This window comes from Eleutherodactylus coqui, chromosome 2 (genome assembly GCF_035609145.1).
Source record: "Eleutherodactylus coqui strain aEleCoq1 chromosome 2, aEleCoq1.hap1, whole genome shotgun sequence".
Classification (NCBI taxonomy): domain Eukaryota; kingdom Metazoa; phylum Chordata; class Amphibia; order Anura; family Eleutherodactylidae; genus Eleutherodactylus; species Eleutherodactylus coqui.
In genome coordinates this window covers 216,357,130-216,384,400 of record NC_089838.1, presented here as the reverse complement: position 1 = coordinate 216,384,400, position 27,271 = coordinate 216,357,130, and the positions used below count along the sequence as shown (strand labels likewise).

Here is a 27,271-nt window from a genome sequence, read left to right as displayed (position 1 = left end):
TGAATCACTTTGATGTGAACCCAAGGCCATTTTCCATTGAAAGATGTGATTAAGCTGAGATTTCTAAAGGGGAAAAAGCATTTGGGATATAGCCCCGGGAGCATGTAGGTGGGATAAGCAACACCATTTCAATAATGTAGCGAAAGGTGTTGATTTGTGTTCTTTAGAATGGGAAACACCAGGCAAGAAATCTTATCAATTGAAGACAATTGCCAAGGCCGGATAGTGAGTTCAGATTCAAATGGCTCAGACAAATTGGACAATGTTGTTACTGTAACACGCGTTGTCAAACAACAGTCCAAGCTCAGTACCCAGATAAGCATAGCAGTATAGAGCGAGAGGCAGGAACAGTATAAGGAGCTAGACTACAGGCAAGAAGTACAATAATCTGTCAAGGAGGAAATACTAGGGACAGGCTAATATAAAGTCCAGATGTGAGACTAATTAGGTAACCAAGGTAAGGAGGTCAACAGGTTTCGAAAAAGGAGCTATTCAGGATGACGAGTAGCTCAATGAGAGGAGCTACTGACTGAGACAAGGGAGTTTCAAATCCTGACAACATGGTGCAGAAGGCTTGGAGATACTGAATATAGTGGTGCGATATGATGTTCAGCTGAAGAAGCGAATATTGCATCTTGGGGCCATTCGTCAAAAGACTTTCATCTTGGAGAGTCTGTCCATAGCAACCACCACAACTTCAGCTGTCATTTCTGGAAATGAACTTGGAAAAAAAAAACATAGTCCTGCATTAGTTGCTCCAGTCAGTGGATTGATTGCTATGGACAATGTTTCTACAAAAGGTCTTCTGTTTATCAATCCATAACAATAAATATATATTCTCATAAGTACATTTTGGTTCTTAGGTGCTGAAAACTGTAAATCACAAAACAGGAAACTTTTAGGCTACAAATCCCACAAGGCCCAAGTACAGGAATCACACAGTACTATATTCAGAGATGGGATTTTGGTACAGATCAGCTGTCTAAAGATAACTACATGTTAAAATGCAGAGAAGTAGAGCAGCATACTCATTGCAACATATTAATCCAACAAAAGTTATTTGGAGCATTCCAGCTATTGTCTCAGCTTATAATAATCAGCTTTTTTTTACTATACCAGCATTTTAGCCTGGTACCAATGTATTTTGTTCTATTTTAAAGGAACTGTATCACCTATTTTATTGTGAATTAAATTCAGATACTAATATATTCTTTTTTGTTTTCTTTTTTCCGATAATAAATGTATTTTATTTTCTACATATCACTATGGGATCAGCCATCTTCTGTGAGCTGCTTACAGTATTCAGAGATATGCTTTACAGCAGCCACATGGACATAGGAACCAATAGTCTGGAGGTGACTCATTGAATTCTATGGGAGACTGACTGCACTAGACATGTTCTGTGATCTGTGCAGAAGGCAGGGAGGGGGAAGAGGTGAGGTGTGATCATCAGTGTTGGGAGGGGGAGGAGGTGAGCTGTGATCATCAGTGTTGTGAAGTGATGTAATCAGTATCCAGTGTTATCACTATATTGGTGTCACCTTTCATTGTAATCCTGTCTGTGATAATAAGGAGATGGCCACTGAAAAGTGATCTATATAGAATAGGAAGTGTCTTATGAGGCTCAGTGGCTAGAGGAAAAACTGCAAGATTTCAGGATTTGCTTTAATGTGCAGGATGTCAGTGAGATTTATGAAAACAGATAGATGACTATGCTTTTAAATATGGTAAGAAAGCTATGCCTACATATGCTACTCTTCGTATATGTTGGGTCAACCAAAGCCCATGGATGCACTTAGTATATGCAATGGGATCACCCCCACCAGATACACTTAACACATACCAAAAATAAGATGTGAAAATAGCCATACCACAGAAATGCACACAGGTTTGAAAGATCAGTATAATGTGTTCTATATTCACCTTCACTGCACACCTTTAGAATATATTCACACATGGCTCTTGCAGAAATCTCATTCAATTGATTGGGGCTTGTAGGAATCCATGTATTTGCCCGAAAACATTCAGATGAATGAAATTCATTTTCAGTTACAAAAATGTCTGCAATGCATCTGGTGTGAAAATATCTTTATTGGGAAATACAATACAGTAAATGCTACTGTAGAAAGCCAGAATATACAGTAGAACAGTTGTGGACTGTTGTAATAAATCCCACTATTCGTACCTATTAGAGTTAAGTGAACGTACTCTGGCGAGCTTGATGCTCGTTCGAGTATTAGCGTACTCGATGGTGCTCAATACTCGAATGAGCATTAAATCGTGTTCGACCCCCGCCCCAGCTTTTGGCTCCTTCCCGCTGTGACGTGCGTGTTTTGGCCCCTCCACGCCGCAGCACGCGCCGTTCGAAAGTTTTTGGTCTGGCAGGAAGGGGATGGGGAAGGGGGAGGGAGAGATGAACCAAAAAAAAAAAGCTCGGGATCCTGCGTTCCCCATACAAAAATGCTCGAGTCTCCCATTGTAGTCAATGGGGTTCGTTACTCGAGTAGAGCTCTCGAATTTTATGAAAAGCTCAACTCGAATAAGGCGGACCCGAGCATTTGGGTGCTCGCTTATCTCTAGTACCTATAGGGCTATGGCTCATTACTAGAGATGAGCGAACGTACTCGGTAAGGCCGATTTCGCAATCGAGCACGGCGATTTTCGAGTACTTCACTACTCGGGTGAAAAGTACTCAGAGGCGCTGTGGGTGAGCGGGGGGTTGCAGAGGGGAGTGGGGGGGGGGGAGAGGGAGAGAGAGAGAGCTCCCACCTGTTCCACGCTGCTAACCCCCGCTCCACCACGCCTCCCCCCCACCCCCCGGCGACCCCCGAATCTTTTCACCCGAGTACTGAAGTACTCGAAAATCGCGGTGCTCGATTGCGAAATCAGCCTTACTGAGTACGTTCGCTCATCTCTACTCATTACAGATGCAAATGAAATATGTTGCCTATGTTGATAAACCATCTTCAGTACAAATGTCATTCATCTCAATGCAGTTGTATCAAAAAACCGGTGTAAGTCCATCCAGTATGTTGGAAATGGATCTTCCGCAAATGATATCAATCCAATTTTACCATAAATATACTGTGTATATAAAAAAAAAAAAAGGAAGAATGTGGGATAAGTGATACGTTGCCATGCGTGAATGATTCACTTTTCGCCTGCAGTGGTTTCAATGCACAATAATTTTGTTCATCACTAATGTTAAGATAACAAACACAACGGTGAAAAAACCTTTTTAAAATCAATGGACTGTGTCCTATCATCACAATCCGATACAATGAGAGATGATTTTGGCAGCTTGCTTTGTCATAATTATTCTATATTTTCACAAGGGATATTGTGCTGCATGTCTCCTCCGTAGTTAATCTGCATTAACAATTTCAAGTTCACTGCCCTTGTCGGCAATTAAACCATTTGTTCTTCCAGTTCCTTATGAAGTGCAGAAGCTGGGGATCCACAGAGTACAGGATTTCAAAGGAAAACCAGAACCTGCAGCCTCCTTGCATTTCATTAAAATAAGTGCCTTTAACTTGTCTCTGAGGATGCGGGAACAGATGCTTTTGGCTGGTTTAAAAGGTACCCTAACAAAGGGAGGGGGGCGATACCGTAGCTTCTATCACCACAGCCAATTAAAAGCGTTTTAATAGTCTGGTATATAGAAACTATATCTTCTATCCACATGAGCTCAATCCTGGAGTATGAACTATATACAACGTCGATGTAATTTCATTATTTATGCATGGGGTAAGACAAGAGGTCCTTATTAAACACGGCACTGCAAAGTTAAAATGACAAGACCCGCTATGACTTTCCATCTCCGCGTCTTAGTTTTCGGTGTCTGCTGCGACTTGATGGCTGCTGCAGCTCTGAGAAAGAGTTCTGTGACATTAAATACATGATCCATCACTTAATAACCGAGCAGCAGCAGCTTTCAGACAGCATTTCTTAAACTATCTCTCCCCGGCACTACTGTTTCATCAATATGACTGGGTAGCTCGGTGTCACATTCAAGAGAAGGTCACACGCGGCATTAAGGGATGATAGCAATGTCTGCAATCTTCTTTATCCTATTAGTTTGTAGTAAAGTTATTGTGAAAATGTTAAGCAGTTTTACGTGTGCAGTAAATGAACTTCACATAAAGCTTCAGACATAAAAATCCATTTTAGACTTTCAAATTAGCTCCGTTTTTTCAATGGGATTTTAAAATCGTGTTTTTTTTCTATAGTTTTGCATTTACTGCCCTTGAGTTTTCACATTGCTATCTCTTTGTGGTCCCAAAAAGCGCGAATATGCTGAAACTGTTGTTCACAATTTGATTAATGGAATATGAACTGTGGGCAATATGGAAAATGTAGGGTTATTCAAAAAGAAGGAGCAGATTTGGGGATTTGTTTACAAACAAACTACAGAAGACGGGTCTACAATCCACGCATCACTAAAAAGAGAAAGCGTCAAAGTTTTTAAGGACATACCAGTAAGTTCCATTTTCTGCCGTATTTGCAATGCGGTTTCTTGTTCTTCACAGTTTATAAGTAAATGGCGACACCACAGGAGAATTTGTTTTGTGTAAAGTTTTTTGTGTTTTGTTGAAACTGTGAATCCAATAACTAGAGACTAACTGGAAGAAATGGACTACCGGTTTGATGTTTGTTGTTCGACACATGGTGCCCATGTTGAATGCATACCACCCCACGTCCCTCACGAACTATAAAACTATAAACAAGACACCTAGTGCTAAAGCAGAAAATGGAACTTACTGGTTTGTCATAAAAAAAAATAAACTTTGAACCTTCCTCTTTTCAGTGCCATGAGGATTGTGAACCTGTCTTTTGTAGTTTGTAATTTAATCCCAAAATCTGCTCCTTTTTAAACCCCCCTGTATATAGCGGTGTTACTGTTGTATCTTGTCTCCACCACAGTTATGGGTGGAGACATGGCCTGGGCTGCAGGAGCTAAAGAGAACGCCCCCAGCTCCGGATTGGCTGCCGGAGACACATACATCTGGACTGAGCTGAGGACATTTTCACAAGTCGCTTTGCTGGGCCACACTCTGCAAACCGGTGGCAAGTATGTTCCTGGTTCTCCTACTGGCCCCACTCGCTGCACTACTACATTATCCACTGGCTGACTGAGAGATGTGGAGGTGCCGCTCCTGAGGACTCCGTGCAATAATTTCTCTGCCTGGCCGACAGTTGTCACTCACGCCCGGCGCTCTGCCTGGTCCCTTCAGTACTCCTGTCCTGCCACTGTAGCTGGCGCTGTGCTGCGAGTCCTCATACTGCGTCGGTACAGCGGTGTTTTACAGGGCCCTGGTAGCAGCATGGATGGATGGCTCTGCTGGTTCCGTCAGCACTCGTGCATGGCTAGTCTCACTGCCACTGTGCTGTAGTCGTCCTGCATCGCCGTCTTACAGGGGTCCGGTAGCACCATGTCTCAATGGATGTAGCCACCAGCCCCGTCTTCCAAGTGTAGCAGCACAGGGAATCTCTGGGGCCTCTGTACCCTCCAGCAGGACGTCAGCCAATCCGAACCATTGGGGGGCGGTACAAGGCACGACCAATCACTCTACAGCTCTCCCCCCATATTTGTGGTGGAGACAAGATACAACAGTACCTATAGCGACTGCCCAGTCTTATCAATAAAGCTTAGTCACTGTATAATGAAACATATTGCTATTAATACTCTGGAACTATCTGCTCCTTCACATCAGACTCTCCACCACCTCAGAAAGCTTAAAGAGGGACATGAAAACCCTCCTTTTTTGAAGAGGCTACAACTTACTGTAACCCTACTTCCACCACAACATGAACACCTTGTACGCCAACCTGCTGTTTCCTTTGTAGATTGTAAGCCCTTGCATGCAGGGTCTTCTCTCTGTATCAGTTTAGTAGATGTTTATTGTTCTATGTGTAATGTATATAAACCCTGTAGTTACATGTACAGTGTGCTGGAATCAAACGTTATAATATTGAACATTCTTGTATAATTTGTGTTTTAATTTTTCACCATCTTCAAAATCTTTGCTCGATGTCATTGAGTGGAATGATGTGTTCATATTGATAGACTGAAAACCACAGACCTAGCTATTCTGACAGCTCACAGTTTGTCTGCAATGGCTATAATAAAGCACATCCTGAGATATAAGAACCTGAAGCTTTTTCAGCCTTTGGCTATGTGCATGTATAGCAGATTTTCTGCAGCAGAAAGTCTGCTGGGGATTTTGGCGAGGATCCGCATCAAATTCTGCATGTTACGGTGCAATCATACATGGGGGATTTGCTGTGAATTTTGCACTGCAGAAAAAATATGCATTTGGTGTGTGTCCTGACAGACTTTGGTGCAGGTTCACAGCAGTTTTTACCCTTTTAATCTGCATCAAAATGGCGCGGATACAAATGGTGCAGATTTTGACAGGTTTTGGTGCAGATTTTCTGCAGATCTTTTTCAGCTACATAAAATCTGTAGCAAATCAGTAACGTGGATTTTGATATGGACTTCACCTCCTCACTTGAAGAGGTGAAATCTGCTCTAAACAGCCACAGCATAAAATACACACTATGGGTCAGTGATTCAGTGATTGTAAGAGATTACAATATCAAAGCAAAAGGATATTTTATTGTGGAAAACTGAACACCTAAAGGGAGGCTCTAGTACCCTGTTGGGCCGCCTCTAGCTTAGATACAAGAGGGAATATGGGTGGGCATGGAGGCTCTAGTACCCCATTGGGCTGCCTCTAGCTTTGATACAAAATGTGATATGGATGCGCATGGAGGCTCGAGTACCCTGTTGGGTCGCCTCTAGCTTAGATACAAGAGGCAATACGGGGGAATATTGAGGCTCGAGTACCCTGTTGGGCCGCCTCTAGCTTGGATGCAAGATATGATAAGGGTGGACATGGAGGTAGGATTGAGGCGCTCACCCCTAGGTCTCCAGACATGAACGTGACCATTGTCAATGCCCAAACTAATACTCGGATTAATCATTGAAGATAACCCGGTTCCACTCCATAGCAGTCTAGTTTCATAATTTATGACATGACTGCAAACAGAGGTTATGGTGAGTGGATGTCAAAGGCAGTACACGTTATGAGCGCCGTCAGACCAAATGTCCTTCAGCCAAACCCTAGAAATAGTTCTAACAGACACAGGGGACTGTAGCCATGGTGCTGTCTGTCTCTGGATGGCGGACAACTAAACAGTTGGAGTTGCTTGTGCTTGTCGGATGATCAAACGATCCTCTGTGTTGGTGGTCTGTAGAGGGTGCCTTGAGTCTAGTCTCCTTCTGTGCATGCCCTCATACATCCACTAGTCCCAACACCTCCCAACAGTCTGGTCAGAACAGCCCAGTGGGCAGGCAATTCATCGATATGCACCCGAGTATATAATTTCAATAACATGCCCCTCTCAGACTGTTAACCGGGCAAAATCTCTTTAAATGCATCGTAGAGGCGTCTAATGGTCAGCAAGCTCTACGCAAGCGGAAAAAGAGGTCACTACACACTAATAGACTCTGAAAGCCCTTTTATAGACTATGGGTGGCAAGACTATTCATGTAATCACACCACAACTTTAATTTGCATATCTGTCTGAGATGTAACTTCATGCCGAGTTTTTCAGCAAAACAACAACTTCTTCTAGGGGCTTGATTTTTTTCTTAAAGTGTATTATCCACAATTCCTGCATTATAAAATGCTGCATATTTGCTGCACCAAATTCCACTGCGGAATATCCACAGTATTTCCACTACATACCCCTTAGATGCAACTGAGGAGGTCTTGGTGATCAATTGAGGGTATAGCAGAACGTTGCATACCTCTTTAATATACAATGAATCCCTACTGTGATGATATATTGAGGCGTTAACTAAAGGGGTTTTCAGAAGATCACCCCTTTTCAACAGAAGTCAGTCTAGCGATAAGCTCATTGTTGTGGATTTTGCTTTTCTTACTGGACTACTGCAAGGGCAAATGACTGACCATGTAATATATGGAGGTACCAGGGTCTGCCAGGATAAGAGCTGCTCGTACATGAAGTTTGCATTCTTCTATGATATCATTATGCTCCAGCATGGCATATGGACAGTGAAATAAGCGCTTAAGTCACACTAGCCATGAGCTACTATAAATTTGCACTATAATTTGTTAGTTGCTGATGTACATAGTAGTAGATCTGTTCGCCATCGGTAGTCTAGGCTCCTCCCATGAAGCCCCACCCACTTTTGAGAAAAAAAAGAAGGGCAAGAAGTACAATTTGTGCAGAAATGTGAGGCTTTTTTTATGCCAGAATTGTGATAGATGCATGGGAATAAGTATTTATACAGCAGTAAACAAGATGTATACTTTTACCATAACAATAATGTAATTACGGAAAAGCTCCCATCCATGAAGGATAATATATATTCATGTCAAAACACTGTAGGTCTCTATTCCCTTGAGTTTTATAGTTACTAGGAAATAGGCTGGTGACTTGAATATCCAAGCTAGATACAAATCCTCACATGTGTTTTATAGAATGTGATTTGCCCTGAAACTGTCACTTAATACAACATGGCCTGATTTTTTAACAGAAACTAGTTTATTCACAAGTACGTCTATGTAGTGAGGGGAAAGAGAAAAATTATATAGCAAAGTAAATAAAATATTTCTGACTAACCTATAAAACACTAGTGAGATATTTTATGGCTTTATAAAACTAAAGTTCAAGTAAAACTTTATAAATACAGAAAAACATGCTCATAAGTCATTTGCACTAACATTTCCCTTTTATGGAGTATTCCCATTTTATAAAGTGACTGTAAATCACTAATATTAGTCAGTTTATGACTGCAGGACCCCCACTAATACTAAGAATGCAGGGGGCATAGCACTTTAACACTGTATCCTCTTCTAAAGGTACCTTTACATGCAACAACTCATTAGCCAAATAATCACATGAAAGAGTGATCACAAACGATAGTCCGTGTAAACATGACAGGGTGATGAGTAATAAGTCGCTAGTTGTCTCTTTTGAGTCATTCCATGTCAAGTGATTTAATGCTCCCTACCTTCATATCTCAGATTTTGTTTAAAATGTGTGTACTTCACGTCCATGGTATCAAAAGAAATTTCCCAAAGTTCTAGGTTCTGACAGCTAATGGTTCCTGACTTAAACCCCCTTGTTTAGAACAAAAATTTCGAACATCGGAGATAATAGGGTGGGGAATTTTTCATGTTTTTGACCACTTGACATGGAATGACTCTTTTTTGAACTTATAAAGAAAAAATCACTGGTTGATCAAAAGTCATCTGATATGAAGTCACAGTCATTCGTATTTGAACGACTTGCAAACAAATTGGACATACCCTCCATGAATGATAGATATCTCAGCAAACACCATCATCACTTTATGTGAAAGCAAACAACGGTTGTTGGTATTTTTAATGACTTTTCTGAGCGATTATCTGAATACCGTTGCTCCCTCTAAAGGTACGTTAAGTTATCAAGTGAATAGGGCCAGCTGCAGTTCCCTACACAGCCCGGAAGAACAATGAGGGGGATGCAAAGCTACAGCCAGCACATGCAAATTCCATGCAAATCGTGCAACAGTTGCTACTGAGCCTGTCTCACATAAGTTGTGCTTGTAAAAACTATCAAGCTGAGTATTAACTATAGTGGAGAATTAAAGTGACCCTCCGGACCTGGAGAAACAAAGATGGCCACACCACTACTCTGACTGCCTGTTGCACACTAGGCATTAGTCTGCATCATTAGTCTAAGGGTAGCTTTACAAGGGACAACTATTAGGTTACCGGCCGACTATCACTACCGTGTTTCACACAATACCTACAGTCATTCAAATGAATGGATGCAGAGCAGCCGGTGATTGTTCCGACTGCCCGCCTCCGTTTACAGTAAACGGAGTCGCTCAAACATAGAGTCGCTCCTGTTTACACGGCCCGATAATCCTTTGGCTTTTAGTTCTGCCAAAAACCAAGTGACTTACAGATGGGCAATTTCTTACTCATTGTCCTGTCAGCGGCCACATGTACGCGGGTGTAAAGTTACCTTAAACACTATACCTACTTTAATTAACCAGTGCTGTCCACATGGACTGTGCTGACCAGTCAGAACAGCATGTAGAGCCTTAGACTACTGATACATGCTATGCACAATGTGCATCAGGTAGTCAGAGTGTATTATTCATCTTCCATCGGCCCGAAAGGCATTAAATGGGATGTCCGAGTTCTCTTTTTCCCTAAAAACCACATTCCCTATACAACAAAATCACAAACTGTCATATACTCACGTCTCCTGGGTCTAATCAGTGATGCAATGTTTACAGGATGCCACAGGCTGCTGCAGCCAATGACATATTTTCAATACTCAATTGTTGAGTTCTATCATTGGCTACAGAAGCCTGTAAACAAATACTGGGCATGGAAGACTAAACAGTAACATGTAAGATGCAGGGTGCCATGAAAAGTGAGTACTGTAGATGAATAGGGCTGGATTAACTATGGTGCAAATGGAGCACTTGCTCCAGACTCCATAGTACCCCCATGTTCAGGGAAGCCTCTGGCTGCCTACGCTTCAGTGGGCTGAGGGAGATACATACACTTGTTCAGGCCAGTTCCGCACTTCCAGTGAAAAGTAGTTGGTCCAATTTTGCGGTCCTATAAAAACAAAACTCTTACACGATACGTGTTGTGACATGTGACTGGAGTTAGTCCTGGCCTTGGCGATAGCAGCGTACACGTGTCATGGCACATATCATCTGACCGTGTTGATCTGGAAAACCAGGAAGAAAGAGAAGAAGAGAAGTTCGGACTGGCTTGGGGAGCGCTGTGTGAGAAGTGACTTTTTTGTTTTTTCTTAACAAGCAGAAAAGGGGGCAGAAGAGGCAGCATAATTAAATATTGGGACTTTGTCTATTAGGCGGCAGAAAAAGCAGCATTAATAATTTAAGGGGACAAAAAGAGTGTCGTTATTAATTACGGGGGTCAGAAAGCGCAGAATTATTAATTACAAGGACAGAAAGACAGCATTATTAATAATGGAAGCAAAAAAGGTGGCAATATTAATAATGAGGACAGAAAAGGCTGCATTATCTGTTGGGGAGAAGGTGCCATGATTAATAATGGAGCAGAAATGGCAGCATTCTGAACAGGCACAGAACAAGTGAAATTATTACCTACTGGGGCACAAAAAACGGCATTATTAATTATGAAGGCAGAAAAAGTGACATTAATACTTATGGGGACAAAAATGGCAGCATTGTTAATTATGGGGGTGGAATATGGGCATTATTATCTATGGGGGCAGAAAAAGGGCATTTTCAATTATGGGAGCAGAAGAGGAAGCATTACTACTAATGGGAGCACGTTTACTGTGTGAAGGGCACCAAAAACAGCACTTACTGCTTATATGGGGCCTAATTACTATCTGGGGCACTATGGATCACATAGCAGTATGGAAAACAGAGAAGGTAATGGAAAAGCAAAAAACAAAGATTTCAGTGTATCAAATTTTGCAGAAACAAGTTATGGCTGTCAGGAGTCAATGTAACGGGTGCAGATAGAGAAGAGTCAATTCTCTTTAATAAATTGTGGTCAGCAGCACACAGTTAATACAAAAGATTCCAACCTTTGAGATTTATCTAAAGTTCATATGACATGCCACTTGGGAGTCAGAGCCTATGACTGCAATATATGACCAACAATAAAATAAGAAAAGCGACAGCATAACAGGTGCAAAATATTTCCCTTGTTTATTCCTCCATGAACGTGACGTTTTGACCTATATAGGCCTTTGTCAAGCGTGCCTAGAGAAGAAAAGGGAGAGAGAACACCACCAATCAGAGATGATGCCACCTGTGGTCACTTGAGATAACTGCCCTGTATTCAATGTCACTATGCAGAGTTGGTATCTGATTACTATTTTGAGATATACCATTACTATGAAGGGGTCACTACTGTGCACTATTACTGTAAGGGGATGCAAAAAGCATGGCTCAGTGTAAAAGGGGCATGGCCTAAAAATTTGGCACAGCGTGCTATGTAGCATTACTGCACTAGAAGGAGGGGGGCATGACATGGGGTGGCCATCATAACTGAGTGCTCCATACTGCAGTCAACCTTAATCTATATGTAGTGGCCAGAAGTCTATGTTTCTGGCCCCTCTATAAGTGTCGAACATGTAATGTCTTTTGTAGGTTAATGTGCAAAAACTGCTTGTCATTTATGTGTATTGCACAGCTGCAGCAAGTGAGAGGTTAATGTTTGCATGAGACTGGGAGATGTCTGCAAATGTATCAATATTTGTCTAGTCACATGATTTGTGTATTCTATAACAAGTGTTTTGAGTGTGGTAGAGGTTCATTCTCTTCAACGGTAGAGAGGAGTGGAGTGCCAGCTACATGGGGGTACCTTTAACCCTCATGTGGTGAAGAGAATGAAAGAGGAAGAAAGGTACCCTGAAAATCCTAATGCCAGGGACCGAATAGAAAGGAGGAGAGACAGAGAGAGAGAGAGAGACAGAGAGAGAGAGAGACAGAGAGAGAGAGACAGAGACAGAGCACGTGAAAGCAGAAAGGCCAAAGTCATTGTGCAGAGGTACTGTACCACGAGAGTGTCTGTGGAGTGACCCTACCCCTATCCTCCATTGGCGAGTTCCCCTTCAAGGAGCGGTGTCGAGCAGATAACTGGGACTGCAGGACTGGTTTCATCCTGAGCTTCCTCCCTGACCTCTAATCTTCTGTCTACCTGCACCAGTATTTAAAGAAGTGTATTTTTGCAAAGTTATTCAGTAAAGTTTTGCCAGGCTCTGACCATTCGCAGGGCCTGAGGTACATTAATCCAGTCTGAAGCTCCTTTATTTACCGCCGAGGGTCATTCCGGTGGGTAACGGAACGGTGGCGTCACCCGTGACAACATTATCTCCTGTTCTTATGTTTATCGACCATCCCTCTCCCAGGGGTGTCCGGAAGAGGCCCGCGCTGCTTCGGCCGAGGCTAGGTGTATCCTTCCAGGAGGGAACCTGGTAAGCGTTACCGTGACAAGTGACCGCTCTACCCTCCCAGCTCCTCAACGTATGCCCTGTGTCTAATATCACCGAGGCAGTTAAGTTCCCGTTAATCAAGTGTATTTCACTGTAGGGAACCACAGAAAAATAGAATAAAATATAACTTTTATTAATTAAGATAAAAAAGCAAAAGAAAAACAATATAGTGCGATATAAGGTGATGAGATAAAACTATGCTCGAATAGTAATAAAGAAGAAGTCTCTTTGATTTTATCAATTATTTTCATAGGCCAAGATGATTCCTTGAGGGGAAAAATCTTTATACCCTCTTGCAATATCCGTAAGGTACTGAGTAGTTAGAATTAGTTGTTATTTTCTATTACTCGTTCTCCCCCCTCTATAAAGTAGAGGATATCAGTATATTCCCCTATCAGAGGTTCTTATGTATTCTCACATAGAGGGAAAGGGAATAGTAACGTATATCTATGATGTTCTAGTCACAGAGGAGATTATTAACCAGAACCCTGTATTCCCGCCATACATAGGGCTACGTATTTCTCTAGATATATAATAGAGTGCTGGAATCTTATCTCGGACTTGAGCACGGTGAGTATATCACCAAGCTCAGAAGTATATCGAAGTCATACGCAGATTGCTTATATATGTCCACAATCGTCAAGGGGTAGATGTACATCCCAAGTACAAGTGTTGTGTTTAACTTAAGGATAGTGGATAAAGTGAGTCATGCAAGGTATGCCCCACACATTGGGGAATAACCTACTGCAGGATTTTCATCAACTACCACAGTGTGAATCGATATAAAATAATTAGAGAACTTCTAAAAAGTCCAAAGACGGATACATAGTGATCTCGGATGAAGATATAGATCAAAAATATTCGTCTGGACTAATGCTGCAGATCAATAGGCTATGAGTATAAATAGCTTCTCTTAGATAGCTGTAAAGGACACTTAGGTTTCTGTGTCCAACAGTATAAGTCCTAGGTGGTTGATTTGGTGCAAGGCCAAACTATTGATATCAATCACCTAGGTAGTCACTCTTTATATTAAATTGCTGTTAAGGGACACTAAGATTGTTGGTCCCGGTAGTTATGTGCCTAAATGATAGCTCTGGCATAAAAGCCAGGTATAGATGTCTATCACTTTAGTCAGAAATTCTATCCATCTATGCCCTGTGTCTAGAGTCACCCTACGGGACGCTGCATATATATCTACATATGGCAGTGTGTTATTTTGTTGCACAGGGAATGTGGCTTTTAGAAAAAAAAAATCTTATTGGATAACCACTTTAAAGCTAATGTGAAGCATAGTGCATAAAAAAAGGAAAACAACGACAACCTTGCCCCCAAAGGTAGATTACTGGAAGTCGGCTTTAAAGGGACTATATCACCAAAATGTTTTTTTTTTTTTATAATAAAAACCAGAAAGAGAGAGAAACATTACATTTTTCAAATCTATTTTTATTTTCTGATTTTAGAATCTTTTATTCTGTTGTCTACACATGACTATGGAGGCGGTCATCTTTCCTGAGCTATATTTAACAGCAATTAGAGCATTTAGAAAATATGCTTTACAGCAGCTTCATGGGCCTTTCACACAATAGACAGGAGACACCCATTGGCTTGTATGGGAGACTGTTCTAGGCATGTTCTGTGACCTATGCAGAGATCTTTTTGCAGTGCGAGGAGTAATATAGTCACAGCTAATCACCTATTGTGAATGGTGGACCCTCTGTTCTCTGCATATAGGTGTTACCTCTCAGTATAATCCTGCCTGTAATGTTAGTGATAAGACTGCTGCAAAGTTTTTTCTACAGATCAGGAAGTATCGGCCTATTAGGCTTTATGGTCAGTGTGAAAAATGCAGACTTTTAAAGTTGCTTTTTTTTAACACATCACTAAAATACTAATTTACAGTTTGTGAGCACAAATGTAAAAGTCACCAAAAATTCTTAAAAAATATGTTTAACACAAACATGTGATTTATACAATAGGTCATTTTCTGATGACACCTTCATTTAAGGCCCCCTATCCACGGCCATTGCAGAATATTGCCAGCGATATTCCACTGCAGGGGAACACGGGGGGGATGGGCTCACCGCGGAGAATCGCAGCATGCCGCAATTTAGATCCTGTGAGCGGAGAATTGCTATGATTCTCCACTCATGGACGCTGCAGGCTGCGCTTTCCATAGCAACGCGATGGAAATTGTTCATTGCGTCACCCGCGGCCAGATTATCGCAGCGGGTAACGCAATGAGCCATTGCTCGTGGACAGGCAGCCTATGGAATAGCATGTAAAATGTATTTATGCCATTTCTTCCTTTTTTTATTTTTGTTTGAAATACATTCTTCCACTGATGCTATTAGTTTAGAATCCTGAAATCCGGTGCTGAATGTTCTCTAGTAGTACTTTACTACTTCTTTTTTACTTTTTAGAGCAGTCAGAGTTATTCCCTATATTAAGGGAAAAGTTTGATTTAAACCTGCATCTCCTGTTCCTTCCAAACAATTGCCTCTTAAGCTTTGATTTGCAGTGCATGATAGGAAGAATCCTGCAACATCTGTAAAACCTGTCTGTTTAGCTTGCCATAACAGTATCAAGGGATTCAGTGATTCATGCGTTTGCTGCATAGCTTTACAAAAGTTAGCAAGTTTTATAAATGGTACAAGATCTAGGGAAAGTGTTTAACATCTCAAATGAAAAACCAGAGGAACAAACTACAAATACAAGTCAGCTGAGTTTAGGATGTGCAGAATATATCATTCACGGAAATGGCAGAAACAACATAGCCTGGTGCCAAAATATAATCCACATGTGAGTATTCAAAGTTATCATATTACTAATATTAGTGTTCTCCTTGTGGTACAGCAGACTTGGCACAGCACTGAATCAGCCATATATCTACTAACGGTAATTATGTTGTGTAACGTTTTCTAGAATGGAAGGCACAGCTTGCCTGACAGAGCCCAAAATGACTCACTTTAGCCATATTGAATATCTGGAGTTAAGCAAGCAAAGCACATTTACAGAATTGCATAAAACAGCCACTAGATAGGAAAAGCTGATGTCTAGTTTCAGTCAGTTCTGGCCCATTTAGTATTTCCTAGAAAATGCAACAAAGACAGAAGTACACTACCTACTACGGATGTCATGTTTTAAGAAACATATGGCATTGAAGCTTACAAGCCATCTGCTGGCAGGAAACACATGTGACCTCAATTTGTAGTTTTGTCTCTTATTTCATTATCTTCATTTTGTGCATTGTAGTTACAATTGTGAGCAAACACCACTAAAAGCCCTTTAATGTACATTGACTGATAGATAGCGGGACAGACAGATCGATAACAATGACTAGAAGGAAATGGTTTTGTTTTTGGTTTATATTATTTGAAGGAAAACAAAAAATTAATTATCATTGATTTAAAAAAAAATAAAAAAAATAAAAAAAAAATCACTTAGCTTCATATTGGCAGTCAATAAATAATGCGAACACCTAAAATTCCAGCCAAGAAGGCCAAGTCGGGTCTTCAGTGATGCATGGGCCAGTTAAGCAGTAGAAGGGCGCAACCTTTGTATCCTGCCAGATTTACTAGACTTCAGAGGACAATGTCCTCATTTAGACAGACTCTAATGCCCTTTAAGCAAATCTGCTGCGAAGGTTTTAATGCATTATAGCAGCGATAACTTCGTTATTTCATATAATACTACATAAAGACATAATTTCCTGAGCATTCGCGCTCTGAGTGTAATGGATGTGTAAAAAAATTAAACATTTACTTGACAGATCTGATTGGTTTTTGTTTGCTTTATAATCCTGTTTGACAGTTTTGTTCTGGATATGAAGGTCAGTATTAGTCATGCAAATAAGTAATTACAGATAAAGCCTAATTTAACTTTATTCTTAACCTCATGATAAGTTGACTGGCAGATGACCTCGCCGATCAGCTGATCCCCTAGCCCAGTGGTGGCGAACCTATAGCACACGTGCCAGATGCGGCACTCAGAGCCTTCCCAGCTGGCACTCGCCGCCATGGGCCACTCACCACATTAGTAAATACTGGCAGGGGTGCCGCAGCTCCCCTGCTGGTATGCACTCAGCTGCACTGCTAGCGGCGCTGATCCCGGCCCACACTGTGATGTCAGTGTGCAGCCAGGATCCTCCTCCCCCCTCCTTTGATGTCTCATACTTGGTTCCGCGAGAGCAGGATAGGGAGGAGGTGTCCAGCAACACGTCAAAGTGTGCTCCTGGGATCAGTGGCAGCAACAGTGCCATGCAGAGGAGGTGGGGGGGGGGGGGGGGGAAATTTGAGTCTCAGAGGGGGGTGGGGCGCTATTACTACTGTGGGCCACTGTGGGATGTCGCTATTACTATTGGCTACTGTGGGATGTCACTATTACTATTGGCTACTGTGGGATGTCACTATTACTAATGGGGACGCTGTGAAGTGTCACTATTACTACTGGGGACCACTGTAGGGTGTCACTATTACCGCAGGGGCCGCTGTGGGATGTCACTATTACTACTGGGGGCTGCTGTGGGATGTCACTATTACTACTGGGCTGATGTGGGATGTCACTATTACTACTGGGGCCACTGTGGGATGTCACTATTACTACTGGGGGCCGCTGTGGGACGTCACTATTACTACTGGGCTGATGTGGGATGTCACTATTACTACTGGGCTGATGTGGGATGTCAATATTACTACTGGGGCCACTGTGGGATGTCACTATTACTACTGGGGGCCGCTGTGGGACGTCACTATTACTACTGGGCTGATGTGGGATGTCACTATTACTACTGGGCTGATGTGGGATGTCAATATTACTACTGGGGCCACTGTGGGATGTCACTATTACTACTGGGGGCCGCTGTGGGACGTCACTATTACTACTGGGCTGATGTGGGATGTCAATATTACTACTGGGGCCACTGTGGGATGTCACTATTACTACTGGGGGCCGCTGTGGGACGTCACTATTACTACTGGGGCCACTGTGGGATGTCACTATTACTACTGGGGGACCACTGTGGGATGTCACTATTACTACTGGGGGGCCACTGTGGGATGTCACTATTATGACTGGGACCACGATGCGGTGTCACTATTACTGCTGGGGCCGCTGTGAGGGGTCACTATAACCACTAAAGCCGGTTTTGGGGGGTCACTATTAGCGCTGGGGCTGCTCTGGGGTTGTCACCCCTACTGCTGAGGCCGCTCTGGGGGGGGTCAATATCACTGCTGGGATATGTTTACACGAGGTGGAAATGCTGCAGAATGTCCTCAGCGGAAATTTCCGTGGCAAATTCCACAGCATTTCCGCATCCAAAAGAAGTCAAAATCTGCCCCCCATCTATTTTGAAACAGCCTTGTCCTTTTAAGAACGACGGAGGTAAAAATCATACGTTGTGATAAGCCCCGCCCCCTGACATGTTGGCACTTTACAATAAATAAGTGGGTTTTGAGTTGCAGTTTGGGCACTCAGTCTCTAAAACATTCGCCATCACTGCCCTAGCCCATTGTTTGTACTGCAGAGTTGGACATTCACATCAGGGTCAAAGCCAGAAGTATAATAGAAGGCTTTACCTCCTATTGAAATCAGTGGGAGCAATGCCTTCTGTTACACTTCCAGCTCTGATGCTGATGCAGATGTTTGGCTCAGCTACACTAACAGTGGGAGAGGACCAGAGGATCAGATGATCGTGGGGATCTTGAGTGCGGACCGCTGCTGATCAACTGCTGAAGATTTATCCTGAGAATGGTCCCATCAGTAGTAAATGCCCAAAAAACTCCTATAAGAAAACTTTTTTGTCCACACGGTTTACCCTTTCAGTAGTTTTTCCATTGCTTTTCTTGTGTTAGGATACAAGAACAATAGCTTTTTAATGACTTACGATTAGATAAGCTTCAAAAAATGATCACAATCTCCTTAAACTTGACCATAACTGTGTAGTCTTGCAAATTATGTGGCTAAATAGAATATATACACTAATATTATATAGTTTTTTTAATGAAAGGGTGGTCATACATATCAGATGTACAATACCGTGGAAAGCTTTTAGCAGGTGTGGAAAAAATGCTGCAAAGAAAGACTTTAAAAAAAAAAGGCGTCTGGCTTCAAATCTATTCAGCAGCAGGCCAATGACCTCAAGCATATAACCAATGTCATTAAGAACTGTCCTTCGTGTAAAGAAGAACAAGGAGTCCTGGAAGTGATGATATGGCCCCCACAGAACCCTGACCTCCACATCATCGAGACTGTCTTGTATTACATCCACAGAAGATCTGTGGTTAGTTCTCTAAGATGTTTGAAAAACTTTCTGCCTAGTTCCATCAAAAACTGTGTGCAAGGGTACCTAGAAGAATTGGTGCTGTTTCGAAGGCAAAGTGGTCACACCAAATATTGATTTGAGTTACATTTTATTTGACAAAATACTGTATATACTCGAGTATAAGCCTAGTTTTTCAGCACATTTTTTGTACTCGAGTGAGGTAAAAAAAACAAAACGCATTATTCACCTCCCAGCCGGTGTCTACATCCCCGGTGGTGTGGCAAGCTGCTTGAGAATTCTCCTCGCTCGTCTTTGAATTTCCCCGACATCAGCGCTGTGTGAGGCCTCGGTCAGACGGGCGTTTTTTTCGCATGATTTGCGTATGCGATCCGCGTATATATAGACCCAATGCTTCGCAATGGGATCGGTCACATGTCCGTTTTTTATGCGGATGTGCGATAAATTATACGACACAACGATTCGCAGAACGCGCCTATCTGCGCTCTGCATTTAATTGTGCGCACAAAAGGCATGTACTGCAACTAGCTGCGATTTTTTGCTGGCGAGCACGCCGCACTGTACTCCCATCATCTGCGTGAGTGCATAGTCTTCTAGGAAGTGATTACTTGAATGAAATGGCAAAGGCTGACAAGGTGGTCATAATATGGGGGCAACAGGTTATCTTATCAAATCTTTGCAATGTGTATTTTATAAATGAACAAAATGTTCGCGCCGCTACTTCAGCGCACAATAGAAGATAAATAGCGTGTTACAACCTGGCCAAACAGGTTTTTTTTTGGGGGGGGGGGGGGTATTTCAGAAGTTGGGCCAAAAGCATGATAGTTATAATGCTCGTCATGCATGTAATCATGCTGCAGCGCACTACAAGGTGTAATAACTTGCTACTGTGATAAGTAAAAATGCTTATTTGTCCCTTTTGCCACAGCAAAAAAAGACATTTACCCCAAAGAAAATCACTGCACTCATACATACAGATTCGTGACCACCAATAGCTCAGGTGCACACTACCACCCAGCCTTTTTGCCTTTATATTTGTCAAAGGTTAGACATGGCCGAATACTCGAGTTTATCAACACACACGCCAATGTTACACGACAAAAAAGTTCCGGCCGATCCAAGATTCATGCGCATTTTGATGTGCACGGCGATTTTTCTCAGGTCAGACGGCCGTTTTGCTGCGTTGATAAACGCAGCTAGGTGCAGATTTTTCGGCGAATCGTCGGCCCCGGTCACACGATTTGCGGATGCGCATCAGTTAAGCGATCCGCAAATTGAGGCTAAGTTAGCGCTGTGATTGGATCGAGCGCCAGCCAATCACAGCCGGCGCTCAATCATTCACAGCCATTCAGTGAATGACATCAGTGAATGGCTGTGATTGGTTTATCGAGTTCCGGCTGTGATCGCTCGATCGAATCACAGCGCTTACTTACACAGCACTGAGACGGGGGAATTCAAAGCCGAGTGGGGAGATGACAGCGGGGAGAATTCTTAAGTAGCTTGCCGTACCGCCAAGGAGACCGGCTGGGAGGGGAGTATTGCGTTTTTTTTTTTAACCTAGTATATACTCTAGTATAGCCAGGCTTATACTAGAGTCAATACGTTTTACCAGTTTTTGTGGTAAAACGTACTGACTCTGCTTATACTCGGGTCGACTAATACTCGAGTATATACGGTAACTACTAAAAGTAGTATTTTTTAAAGCATTTTTACTTTGCAGCATTTTTTCCACACATGGATAAAACGTTTCCATAGTACTATTTATAAGTCATACCTGCTGGCTTAAGTGGACCAGGCTAATCACATAATGTGTACAGGGAGCCTACCAACTCTCACTGGATTTCAACAAGCTGATCCTTTTGTTCTTGGGGATATAAGCCGCTGCCAATGCAAATGCATGCTCAGTCAAGCCAAGCGTGTATGTGTATGGGGGCATTGGGCAAGATAGCAGTCAACTGAATGAGCTTTCAGCAGACAACTACCTAGTCTGTATGGCCCTAGGTCAACAAAGTGCCTTACAAATGGTAACTCAACCATTACGTATCATTTCACAGTTTCAAATCAGATCGTTTTTTTCTATTCACATCAACAGTTGCAGTCTCAATTCTGCTAGTCACCTGTCTGATCACAGCTTATAGTTTAAATTATATTATAGAGAAAAACAAAAACGTTTCAGCTCCAAAAGAGGATAAAATAAATAGTCTTTATTCAAGTTACATGAGCTCCTTTAAAACGTCACAGATGGGTGCAAATGACTTTACCAATGCATTTCAAGCACCCTTACTCGTGGTGTGATGTCACAACAAATAATCCCCACAGAAAAGAGGACAAAAAAAAGTTTACTGTATTATAGAATTGTTGTGGTATTATGACATCAGTATGTTCTTTGCCGTGTAGAAATGTTGATAGAATTATCGTTTTAAGGAGATATATCCTGTCAGCCACGGATAAATGAAGTGAACTCCATATTTTAGATTTGTCTTTAAGGAAAGAAAGTAGAGGGGTAATATTAAGGTTATATGAATATTGGCAATCTCTGGGGATATATATTCCTAGATATTTAACTTGTGTGACAATTTTGAGATGACAAATTTCTTCACCCATTGTCCATCTCTTTTTAATGAGGGGCATAAACAAAGATTTTTGCCAGTTAGTATGTAGGCCTGAAAAAAACTACAAATTGTCTAAGATTTATATAGCATATGTTAAAGTATGTTTTGGGTTAGAAAGTGATATGTCATCAGTATATAAACTTATGCAGTCTTCTTGGGGTCCAACTTCATGCCTTGAAGATTGGATAGTGTCTAAGTAGCAAAGCTAAGAATTCAACGACGAATGAAAGAAGTGACAATGGGCACCCTTGACATGTTCCTCTACTAAAATTAAAGGAAGTTGAAAGTAGTCCACTTAAGAGTATTCTAGCTATGGATGTTTTACATGTAATGGAGATCATTTGATAAAAGAATTGCAAAAGCTGAAATAATGCAGTATTGTGTTAAAGGCCTTTGCTGTGTCTAAAGATGCTAAAGCCCAGTTTTGTTTTTGTCTCCAACCTATTTGCATTACAACCTGATGATGTGTTTTGTTGACTTGCATTGTTGACTTACCCGCTATGAATCCGGCCTGGTAGGAGAGTAGGTGTGTAATTAATACGAATAACTAGATTCAGTCTATTTGCTAATAATTTAGTGATAATTTTAGTCTGTAGTTAGGAGAAATAGGGGTCTGTAAGATCCACATTCTTCAGGATTTTTTTCCAGGTTTTAGTTAAATTAAAATATTTGCCCCGTAAAATGAATCTGCAAATTTACCCTTGTGAAAAAGTAAAAGTAATCGGGGGAGTAACATTTCACTGTATTGTAAAATAAACTTCTATTGGAAGGCTGTTTGGGCAGGTGATTTATTTTTGACCATACACAAGTTTCTTCTAATTCCTCCTGAGTAATATGTGAATCCAAACAGAAGATATGTTCCATAGAAAGTTTAGGGAACTCTACATTGTCAGGTAGGCGCGAAGATAGTTAGTCTCATATGTCGCAAGGGACTGATATAAATCTCTATAAAATTGAGTAAATCTGTTAAGTATACTAGTAGGATCAGTAAGTAATTGGTTCTCTGGGGAGCGTACCTTCAATACTGGTGTAGAAGAAGAATTTTGACAGACCATATGAGCTATAAGTTTGCTGGATTGATTGCCAAATTCGAACATCGACTGGTAAAAAGTAATTTACGATTTGCCTTTTCCTTTAGGATTTGTAGATATTCCCTTCCTGTCATTAGCCATCTTGTTTTATTAGCATAGTAGGGTAATGTATATGTAGTTTTTCTTTTCAGAACTAGGGGGATTTAATTCAAATAAAATATATAATTGGCCTAAGATTCTATCTGTGGATCCAAAATGGGATAACCAAAATGGGTCTATCTTGTATTTTCTATTAGATTGAGTATTTGGAGATGTTAATGCTACCCATAATGGAGAGTGGTCTGAGATACCTCAAGGCAAGTATTCAATGGCCTCTATTAAAGCAAATAAAGATGTGGATCCTAAAGTGTGATCGATAAGACTTAGGGTACGTTGGGGAGGTGCGTGACAGGAAAATTCATGAGTATTAGGATGGCATATTCTCCACAGATCTAACCAACCCACTTCAGCTACTAGAGCAGCCAACCTTGTAATAGTATTGGGGTTATAGACATGATGAACTCCTCCAAATCTATCTAATAAAGGGTCCATCAGTAAGTTAAAGTCTCCCATGCATATGGTGGCTGCTTCAGGATAATGAGTAGCAAAGGAAATTCCCTCCACTATGTTGACTAAAGAGGCAGGCAGTGGGTTATATATGCATAGTAAAACATAAGGATTACTATTTATCTTGGTCACTACAAAGATCTATCTACTCTCATCTACTATATTAATTTGGTCTGGTTGCCATCTACTAGAATTATGTATAAGAAGAGATACTCCTCTAGAATATGTGGTGTGGCATGCATGATGAGACCACTGGATCCAGAATTTAGTTTAAGAAGTGGTGGTAGTTGGTATAAAATGAATTTCTTATAGATCTAATATATGGGGTTTATGAGAGTATCTGTGAGAATACCGTAGCTCCTTTTGGGAATGTTCCCAGTCTCCTAACATTCCAAGACATAAAATTTATGTTTGCAATTTGATAACAAAGGGGTTACAGAATGATGGGATTGTAATTATAAGCTTTTCCAGTATTGACAAATAATTGTACTGCATAATATAATTTTAACAAACTAATTTATAGTTGTTACTTAGTATTAATAGAAGTAATCAGGGGTTCAGTTATAAAATTTGTAAAGTCACAATACGCCTTTAATTGGGCAATAACTATTGTGGCAATGAATGAGAGGGATGTTTGTGTAGGATTCAGTCTCATAGGTTTTAATTAATATTCAAAGTATACAGATACTGGCTATTAAAGACAGGGTGAATTGTTGCCCCAAGCAGCCACACAACATAAGATAACAGCATTATTCTAACAACTATACCATTAATCATTTTTATATTTATCCATATACATACATACACACACACATATTATATCTAACTATGCCAGTTGAAATTAATTGTTATAGTATCTTATAGGGAGAAATTAAAGATAAAGCATAGCCTGAGAAACTGGATTTATAGGGAAGCATGCTACATTATTTTCCAGTGCGATACTTAATTAATAACCATTCTTCTATATCCGAAGGGGAATTAAAGAATCTAGTGTGTTCTCCAATCTCCATCTATGACCCGTAAACAGGCTAAGTAAACAATGGAATATGTAATCTGTAATTCTCAGTTTGCATTTGGCTTAGGTAAATGATGCTCTTTGTTTCTGCAAATCCGCAGAAAAATCAGTAAAAAAGGACACCCGTATTATCATAACAAATTTCTCCTTTGTGTCGGACATAACGTAATACCATGTGTTGAGCTTTACAATTTATTAATTTTGCAATTAAAGGGCAGAGAGGAGCACCAGGAATGGGGTGTTGGGGGAAACACAGTGTGCTCTTTTCACAGCAAATGCTGTAGAGAATAGTGCATCTGGGAAAAGGTCTCACATCCATTTTTCAATGAATTCTTCTGGTCTTTGACCTTCTACATTTTCTGGTAAGCCTATGATTTGGAGTTTATTTCTTCTCACATGGTTTTCCAGGTCATCTGCTTTCTGGCACCAAAGATGTATCTTTTGGGTTAAATCTTGTATGGACGATTTAAATGGGGCTCTAATATCCTCTAGTGCAGTGTTTCCCAACTCCGGTCCTCAAGGCACCCCAACAGGTCATGTTTTCAGGATTTCCTCAGTGTTGCACAGGTGATGTAATTATTGTCAGTGCCTCAGACATTGCCACAGGTGTTCTTACTATAGGATATCCTGAAAACATGACCTGTTGGGGTGCCTTGAGGACCGGAGTTGGGAAACACTGCTCTAGTACATTTATTCTATCCTCTATATGTTTAACAGGATCTTAGAGGTTTCGAAGGTCTTGACGTAGGAAATTGATGTCTCTTTGTCAATTTTATTAGTTAAGGCTACCGTGAAAGAATAAATAGAGAGAAGTTGGTCAGAAAGTTCTCAATACTAGCTTTTTTTTCCTCAGATTTGATGGAGGAATAGCAGATTGTTGTATCGAGTTATTTACTTAGTGTTGAGATGTGTCTTTATTACTATCTTGGTACCATTCTACAGCTAAGGAATGTTTGGTGGGTACCATGAATGATAATTTAGATTGACTCCTTTGTTTTTTTTTCCTTCTGGGGGTTATTCTGAGGTTTGGGGTACCAGCTTTTTAAGAGGCTGTATAAATGTGTAAATATATATAAATGTGTAAATATATAGGTCATCCTCATCACCATTGTAATGTTAGCCGTCACACGTGGTGCTGTGCAACGAGATCTGCTGTATCTTGAAAACCATGCAACTATCATAGCACTAAGTATAGGATAGGGTTGCATATGCACGAAAAGAGAATACTTGGCTGAATTATCACTACCACGACAAAAACAGCCACATGTGGCAGCTGTGCAATTCAATAGCTTATGTTCAATCAAAATAAAAGGTAAGTCAACTTGCGTATGAGTTGATGAAAAATTTCTAATATAGCATAAAGCCCATAAACATAGGCTCCCCTATCAAAGGACTACAATATATATAAGTTAATCATAGTATCAGCTAAAGGGCTCAGTCACACGGGTACATCGGCGCCCGTGTTACTGCACGAAGAAGACGAACGCACTGCAGGTGCGGACGACTCTCTGCACTGCCGGAAGAAAGAACACATGACCGGCAATGGAGCCGTTTATGTGTTTATTCTTCCGGCGGTGCGGAGAATTGTCCGCACCTGCAGTGCAGCTGTCTTATCGCTCAGTAACATGGGCACATCAGCGCCCATGTGACCGAGTCCGCAACCAGGAATAATGAAATATCCGTTACTTCAATGTCCCAAAGAGCAAAAATTGGGAAAGGCGAGTGAGACCAATGTACATAAAAAAACGTAATAAACCATACATAATTGCATAGTCTTCTTTTTATAAACTGGACATAGTGGAAGCACAATTAATAGAATAACATGAGTTTCTGCTTCAAATTGAATTTGTGCAGGCAGAGTATTTAAATTAAACATCCAGAATGCTCCTTCTTGAGCAATTTCCTATGTATATCTCCTCGGTTTGTTTACAAGCTTTTTAATGGCAAAAGAAATGGAATAGCAATAGCAAATGGAAAGTTGAAGTACGGTTGTTGATAGACAAATGAAAAGAGCAAAAAAATAAAATAAATATACTAAATACATTTCAACCAGTACATATGGATGTGAAGGTTAGATGTTGACATGCCATTGTCCATGTTGTGATGGTCTACATACTTGATTGGCAAAGAGAAATGCTTCTACTAAGAAGACTCGGAATCCCCACACTACATTCACTTGGCTTTATTAAGTTGGCAGCCTGTGGTTTTCTAATAAAATATAATGAATTGAGAATAGTGTGAATTGTCTCCATACACATGAAATATTTCGGAAAGTGAAGCCATTTATTCAGCAGAATTTAAGGACATCTTTATACATCCTTGGGGGACAGTGGAGGGCAGGAGGAAACATGGAATATTAATCAGCGATGATCTCAATGAAAGAATTGATTTAGACTACAACACTCTCGCTATGCAACACTTGTGCCAATATAAAGGCAAAACACACATAAGATGTTTTATAGAAGGGAGACCCAGCTAATAACAGTCAATGCTTTTCAAATGTCAAGGATCCTTTTTTCTGTGATCTATGCCATGTTTAAAATTCAAGTAAATTCACTGTGGCAAGACAAGATTTAAGGCGAATTTCTTGCTTTCGTGAACTATACTTTGTGAACGCTTTGTATCGAAGACTTAGGATTCCATTACAAGGAGATAGATGTTCACAGTTTATATGTCTATCTGGCAACTGCAG

General features: G+C 41.0%; 1 protein-coding gene across 2 annotated transcripts in view; it reads right to left on the bottom strand.

Annotated features, from left to right (window-relative positions):
* Positions 1-27,271, bottom strand: part of SHF (Src homology 2 domain containing F) — a 317,699-nt gene that overhangs the window by 119,315 nt on the left and 171,113 nt on the right. The window lies entirely within an intron of this gene.